This window comes from Corapipo altera, unplaced genomic scaffold (genome assembly GCF_003945725.1).
Source record: "Corapipo altera isolate COAL_440 unplaced genomic scaffold, ASM394572v1 55, whole genome shotgun sequence".
NCBI classification, from domain to species: domain Eukaryota; kingdom Metazoa; phylum Chordata; class Aves; order Passeriformes; family Pipridae; genus Corapipo; species Corapipo altera.
Genome location: NW_020884882.1, coordinates 2,760,277 through 2,766,902, shown reverse-complemented (window position 1 = coordinate 2,766,902; position 6,626 = coordinate 2,760,277). Strand labels below are relative to the sequence as shown.

The following is a 6,626-nucleotide window of genomic DNA, read 5'->3' as shown; positions in this document are numbered from 1 at the left end:
TCATGTTTGAACAGGTGTCTGCGTGGCATCCGTGTGGGAACCGCCTTAAATTGGCGGGAAAAGGTGAGGTGTCAGACCTCAGGACAGCTGTCCCCGGGGTCCTGCCTCACCACACGCTGCTCGGGGGCACCTGAGGGGACCCCGCCTGGTGGCCTGAAAGGCTCGTGGCCATCACAGTGGCACAGAACTGCGTCTGGGTCCTGCGGAGGAGCTGGAGGATGAACAGCCCTGGCAGGAAGGCCCCGAGCCGGCCGAACACCTCAGCCTGCGATGGCGGCACAGCCCTTGGCAGCTGTGATGGCGGCACAGCCCTCGGCAGCTGCGATGGTGGCGGCGCCTGTGGTCAGAGACTGAGCTGCTTGCCATGGAACTGTGAGTTTCTGGAGCCTGCGGGCTCCTCCCTGACACCTCTTGGCTTCCCTGCTCTGCCGTGTTGTGATCCTGTGTTTGGGCTGGGAGCTGGGTCAGGGCGGAAGCTGCGGTTTCAGCTCTGGTGGTTCTGTCAAGGGTTGGGGTTTAATTACGGGTTGGGAACAAATCCTGTGGCAGGTGCAGCCACCCAGGCCAGCTGGATGGCCATGGGCTGCCGGGACCCTGTCTCTGTGGGCCGCATGGGCCCCTTGGTGCTGGGGCAGTGTGGAACCCCCTCCCCTGCCTGGTGCAAGGCAAGACCACCAGTGCTTTGCAGGCCTTTCTTCCTCCCTTCCAGTCATGCTCATTGATGAAATTGCTCTTGTTCTGCATTATCCTTATGTGCTTTCCCTGGTTTCTCCACTGCCTTCTGTTTCTTCAGATAGCTGGGAGTTGAGGTACTCCCACCTGGCAGTGGTTCTTGCAAAGCTGTGGTCCTGTAGGGGAACAGAGCCCTGGCCCCGTTTCTTCTTGGAGACATTGAGATGTTGGAAATGGAGATCAGCTGTTCTGTGGGGAGATTTGGAGGGGATGCTATGTGTGTTACTTATATGCTGCCCAGTTGTACAAGCGATCCAAGAGCGTGTAGGGCCTTAAGAAGTATTTGGTGGGGGACCCAAATTTGGGGAGAAAAGGGAATCCAGACAGATTTATTTATTTCCCTACTTTCTTTCCCTGGAGAAACATCTGGCTTATGTAAAGCCATTTGCTGGGTTTCTCACTGCTTTATTTTGAAAGTCTCTGCATTCGGGCACTGTGCTTTTCTCATCTCCCTGCTCTTCTCATCTCCCATCACAGCCTCAAGGGCAGATTCTTCATGATTTGGGGTTTTGCTTTTATGGAGTTTACTCTTTGTTTCTGGCCTGTGTTGTCTTTTTCTTTTATTTTCTTTCCTTTTCTTGTAAAGGAGTGCTCTAGTTTGACTTGTGGTTTTACCTTGTTTTCTTCTGAGAGGTGAATTGTTGTGATAAGCCCTGCAAAAAGTAGGAGGGAGCAGACTGGTGTGTTGGCGAGACCCTGGTCGCTGATATGGCATTAGTGAAAGCCCTGTGCCAGCAAGAAGCTGAGCTCTGAGGTTTGATTGCGGATGTAACATCCTAAAAGCACAGCATTTTTTCAGTATGGGAGATTTTGAGCTGAATTATGCATGAGGGGGTGCAGTTAGAGGGATAAGCACTTTACTTCCTTTTGCCAATGCAGCTCTGGATTGGACCCATCATTTTCTTGTGCATTTATCCTGGTAGTGAAGTGCTCAGTACCTGGTGAAAGATTTACAGCTCTGCTCCAGTGGTGCAGTTTGTTTGGGTCTTATTCTAAATTTGCCACTTCCTCTCCCTGGGTAGCTGATTCCCTGTTGCTTGGACCAGGCAGTGGTCCAGGCAGGATCATACCCCTGAGAGCCAAGCAGGATCTTCTCAGAGCTGTGCAAAACAGGACGCTGGATGTTAGCTTGAGGGGATTCAGGGTGCTGAGACTGCAGAAAGCTGCCCTCTCCTCTGACAGAACAACAGCTCTGCTGTCAGCTCTGTCTCCGTGTCCTCTCTATCATTCTTCACCTTCCCTCTGCCCCTATTCTGGCAGTTGCCTTTGAGTGATCCTATGCTGGAGGTTGAGGCAGGCTCCTGCATGTCTTGGCCTTGCATCCTGTTGGCAGAAAGCTGAGTGAGAGATGTTTGGGAAAAAGAAAAGCCAACCAAAAACCAAGCTTTGCTATTCATTCATTCCCCAAATAGCTTTCCCTTTCATTGGACAACATCCTCCTGCTAGGACAGTCCAAGCCTGTTCTGACAGACAGCTTATCTGCTTTACAGCTCTGACTGCTTCCTCTGTCTCTCCTTTGTGTGGGAGGTGTTTTGTCTTCCCAAACTTCTGCTGACTTCAGTGGGCGCTCGCCTGTGCCCGAACACGCACTGATAGTGCAGCTCAGTGCCGAAGTTCGCCGCTGGTTTTTATTTCTGTCCCTGCAGCGTGTTTTTCTTTGCAAAGGGAAGGACTGGAGTGGCCTGGGGAGGGCAGGAAAGTTGTTATTGAAAGTTAGTGAAGCTGAGGTTCTCTGTTCACCCTGTCTGGGTCCATCCTGCAAGTCCCGCTGCAGGACGTGGTGAAGGCACTGGTGTCGAGGGGTGGCACACTGGTGGGGGTCCAAATTTGGGCCTGATCTGCACAAGAACTGTACCTGAAAAAGCCTAGAGAAGCCAGCTTGCTGCTTTGCTGTGTTACCAGCTGCTAAGGCAGTTTAGAGAAATTCCCAGCCTAGTTTTAAATCTGTTAAAAGTGGAGAGAAGTGTGTGTGTGTGTGTGTGTGTGTGTGTATGTGTGTGTGCATAAAGCAAGGGTTACAAATGTTAGTATTTTTAGCAAAACAAAGTCAGTCATGTTGGAAGCTGTGATTTGCCAGTGTGCATTCCTGATACAGGATCAACGCCTTCCCTGAGATACAGTTTCCAGTCTATAAAACCATGGAGGATGGGTAGTTTTCTTGAATCTCCAACACTTCTGTGAGTCTGTTCCTTCTGGAGGTACATTGAGGGGTGTTTATTGTGGTTTTAACTTCTCTCCCTGAGCTGTGGGATCCTTCCTGCTGGCCATGCAATGCCACCACATGTCCAGTGCTCCTGCATGTGCAGTGGCAGCTCAGGGATGTTTGTAGGTCAGGGATGACAGATACTGAGCAGGACTCATCAGTGCTATTAATTAATTGCATTCCAACGGCAGCGAAAGCAGTAGCAAGAGTAATAAACAAATTATAATCTACATTATGAAGCTGACAGGTGCCACCCACTCATTACCTGTCTTTAACCACTCTCATTACTACCCAGTCTTTGTGGGAACTAATCTTGCTGCTCAGTGTCCAACTTGTTCATTTAATGCCACTATCTGAAGCAATCGGCCTCTCCCTGTGAAAGAAGAGGAAGGTGCTTTTCCTGAGGCTTGTTCTCTGGGAGCTCTGAGGAGGAGGCTGAGGGAGCACTTTGCAAAAGCACGGTGTGGCTGGGAACTGAAATCCACAGGGACAATCTGGGGAGGAGCTGGGGATGGGTGGCAGGATGGAAGATTGTAACTAGGAGGAAAAATCTGTACTCTGTTCCAATCTCCATGGGATTGAGGACTAATATCCAGTGAAAGGGATATTAGGAAGAGCCACATTTTTTTCTCTCCGGATGTTTTCCAGGGTTCAGAAGCAAGCTGGGTTGCTGAGTAATGACAGTTCTCTTCGTGGCTGCCCCAGGGCATTGCAGGAGGAAGTCCTGATAGTGTTTCTGTGGGGATCTGCTCAAGCTCCCCCTGGGAAAAAGAAGCTGTGCTCCAGGAGTGGTCTGGTGTAGGGTCAGGGATGCTCAGCCAGAGGAGCCTCCTCGGTGCCTGGCTGCTGCCATTACCTTGGCTCTGTCCATACTCAGTGTTAATGACTCTGCTGTGCCTGAGCTGCAGCTGTTCTCCTTTCCTCACTGACACAACTGGGAGCCTTCCTGGGGAAGATTTTTGAATCCTGGAAGCTGATGAGTTGGGCTGAGAGAGCAGATGGGAAAACAGGTCTTTTTCCAGATACTTCATGGGTGGTTGGACCCTGGCCAGCCAGAGGTCCTGTTGTGCTCTCAGAGTTTTGGGATATGTCATGGGGGTCTCTAATGAGTAAACAATAAGCTGAAAGCTGAGAAATTAAGGCTGAGAGGTGAAGGGCCAGCTTTCCCAATGGAGGATTGGCATCACTCAGATGCAACAAGGGCCTGTCAAAAGCCAAAGCTGTTGAATGTGTCTGTTAATGATAAAGAGGAGTAAGTGGCAGATGAAGAAGTTTGCTGCTGACTATTCAGAGTAGCAAAACCCAAAAGCTGCACTGAACAGCTGTAGGAAGTCCTTGCAATGTGGAGTGGTGGGGTTATAGCATATGATGGTGAGAAAAGCAAAGCAATCCAGTGGGAGGAGGGAGCCATCCTAACCTAAAATGCAGTGCAACAAGCTCAGAAAGGGATAATGCCACAAGGGAGAAAGATCTCAGAAGTGCAATGAACTGTGCTATGGGAGCAAGGCTTGATTCTGAGGATGGTCAAAAAACCCAGAGCCAGTCACCTTCTACAAGAAGAGCTGAGAACAAACAGTATAAATGCACTGTATGAATCTGTGGTGAATAAAGGCTTTTGTAGGCTTGGGGGATGTTGGAGTAAGTAATGCCATGAAAATCCATTGAGTGGACTTTTAAATATCAATACACAGTATCTTGCTGAGAAAATCCCACAACTGCAAATAGCTGGAGCCTGGGAAAGCATTTGTAATGTAACATAGCTACATCCTTGGCCTGTTCTTATACTCTTCTCCAGGTGCTGCTGTCAAGTCCCATTGAAAACAGGACACAGGGCAGGATAAAGCTTGATCCAACAATTAGTGGCTCTGATTCCTCCACTTTTCCAAGAAGATACTGTCCTGGAATGAGCTGTGTGGCACACTGTGGTCGTGTGTGTCTGAGGAGCTTTTATGGAGGCTGGAGACACTGAGGTCTCTCTCTGTTCAATAAAGAGAGCTGCTGAGGTGCATGGCTTGAGGAGAAAACTCCTGAGGTTATTGTACATCTGTTATCAAATGGACATTGCAAACAGACAGCCAAAGCATTGAGAAGGTCTTTGTACCAACAGGAACATCTTGTTCTTCACCAGCACCAGGCACTCTGAAATGAACAGATTCCTTAGGCAATGGAAAGCTATTGCCTGGGTCAACAAACCCGCCTCTTGTCTCCTCTGAGGAATGTTTGGGCAAGAAAACATCTCCAAAAGGATTTGCTTTCTTCGACCTGTCCTCTCTCATCTCTTCTTAAGTACTCTGCTTCTGGTTAAGAAGGACTGGACGATGTGGAACTATCTGGACGGGTCAGGCCGACTCATCCTGCCCTCAAAGCCCTCGTGTGCTACTTAAACCCACACCACAGTGGGGCGAGACACTGTGTGGGAGTGTGAGACAGTTCCTAATGTTCCTGTTGATCAAATGGCCCACTGAGTCTCCTGATCTGCTGTGGTGATAAGTCATAACAAGGACTCTCTCTTAATCCTCATTATCCTCTGCTGGCGCTTCCTGCCCACATACACTAGATATTTCCTATCAACAGGGAGTAACCTCTGTGGAAGATAGGATCAGATTCCCAGGAACCAGGCTGTAGTAAGAGTGAAGAAAGAATGAGGAAACAGTCCTAATTTGAGGCTAATCTTATAAATACAGGGCTGGATACAGACAATAGGAAGAGATATGTCAGGAGAGCTTTAGCATTTATTTAGGAAAGGAACATCTTTTTCCAGGAGTAGCCTTAATTGTAACTTATGATGTGATGAAGTTGCTGTTTGATCTCAGCTTCGGCAGAGGGAAAGAGACAGATTCTGCTTTGTGTCACCAGAGGAGGAGTAGCCTGAGAAAAATACAGGGAAAAGCGTTTTTAAAAGTACTTTTTTGTCACTTGTGTACTGATTCAAGCTGCATGGATGGAATGTTTAATTTTCTCAGTTTTTATTCAAATAAAACACTAAATAAGAAGGAAAAGGCTGTGTGGTTTTTCCCAAAGCAGACATGCTAATGTGTGTACCCATTAGGTATTTAAAGTTGCATGGCATTGCTGAAAATGCAGAAACCCACAAATCTTTTCTTCTAGAGTAAGGGGATTATTGGGGTGGGGTGTTTCTTTCCCCTACCTGGAGCCTGTACCAGTCAGAGACTTGGCCTGTCCTTCATGCTCATCTTTTTTCTGGGCAGGGTGGAGTGTGCTGGAGCTGTTTGTGATGAGGAGTTCTCTACAGACAGTAGCTTTTATGAACCTTTTTTAGACAACCTGTTAAAATGAAGAGCAGCCTCCTACCTGTCCCTGTCCTGTCCACATCCCAGCACCGTGCAGGGAGCCTGTGATGCCTCTCTGTGTTTCATTGCAAGCAGGGTGAGAGCAGGTGTGTGTTTGTGAGAAACAAGTCACCTTTACGGCAGATGTGAGGGTCCCTCATCACATATTCATGTACAGCAGGTGTTGTAGCACAATCCCATAACTCTATGAATGGCTACAGTGCAACAAGGTGTGGACACTGGTTGCTCATCCCCACCCTGAAGGAGGTGTTGCAAGTTCCTGAAAAATGCCGTCATGCCCTTGCGGGTTTGGACTCGTTTGGCTTTTCACTATCTGTGCTGGGGTTGGTGTTTTGTTTGTTGCCCAGCTCTGGGCTGGTCACTGCTTCTTCCTTCAGAAG

The 6,626-nt window shown here is 48.7% G+C and overlaps 1 long non-coding RNA gene across 1 annotated transcript; it reads left to right on the top strand.

Moving 5' to 3' along the window:
- The first annotated feature begins 296 nt into the window (after positions 1 to 296).
- Positions 297 to 5,928, top strand: LOC113945714. Its single transcript, XR_003527179.1, has 2 exons — positions 297 to 372; positions 4,731 to 5,928. It is a non-coding gene; the product is annotated as an uncharacterized LOC113945714 (long non-coding RNA).
- The last annotated feature ends 698 nt before the right edge of the window (positions 5,929 to 6,626 follow it).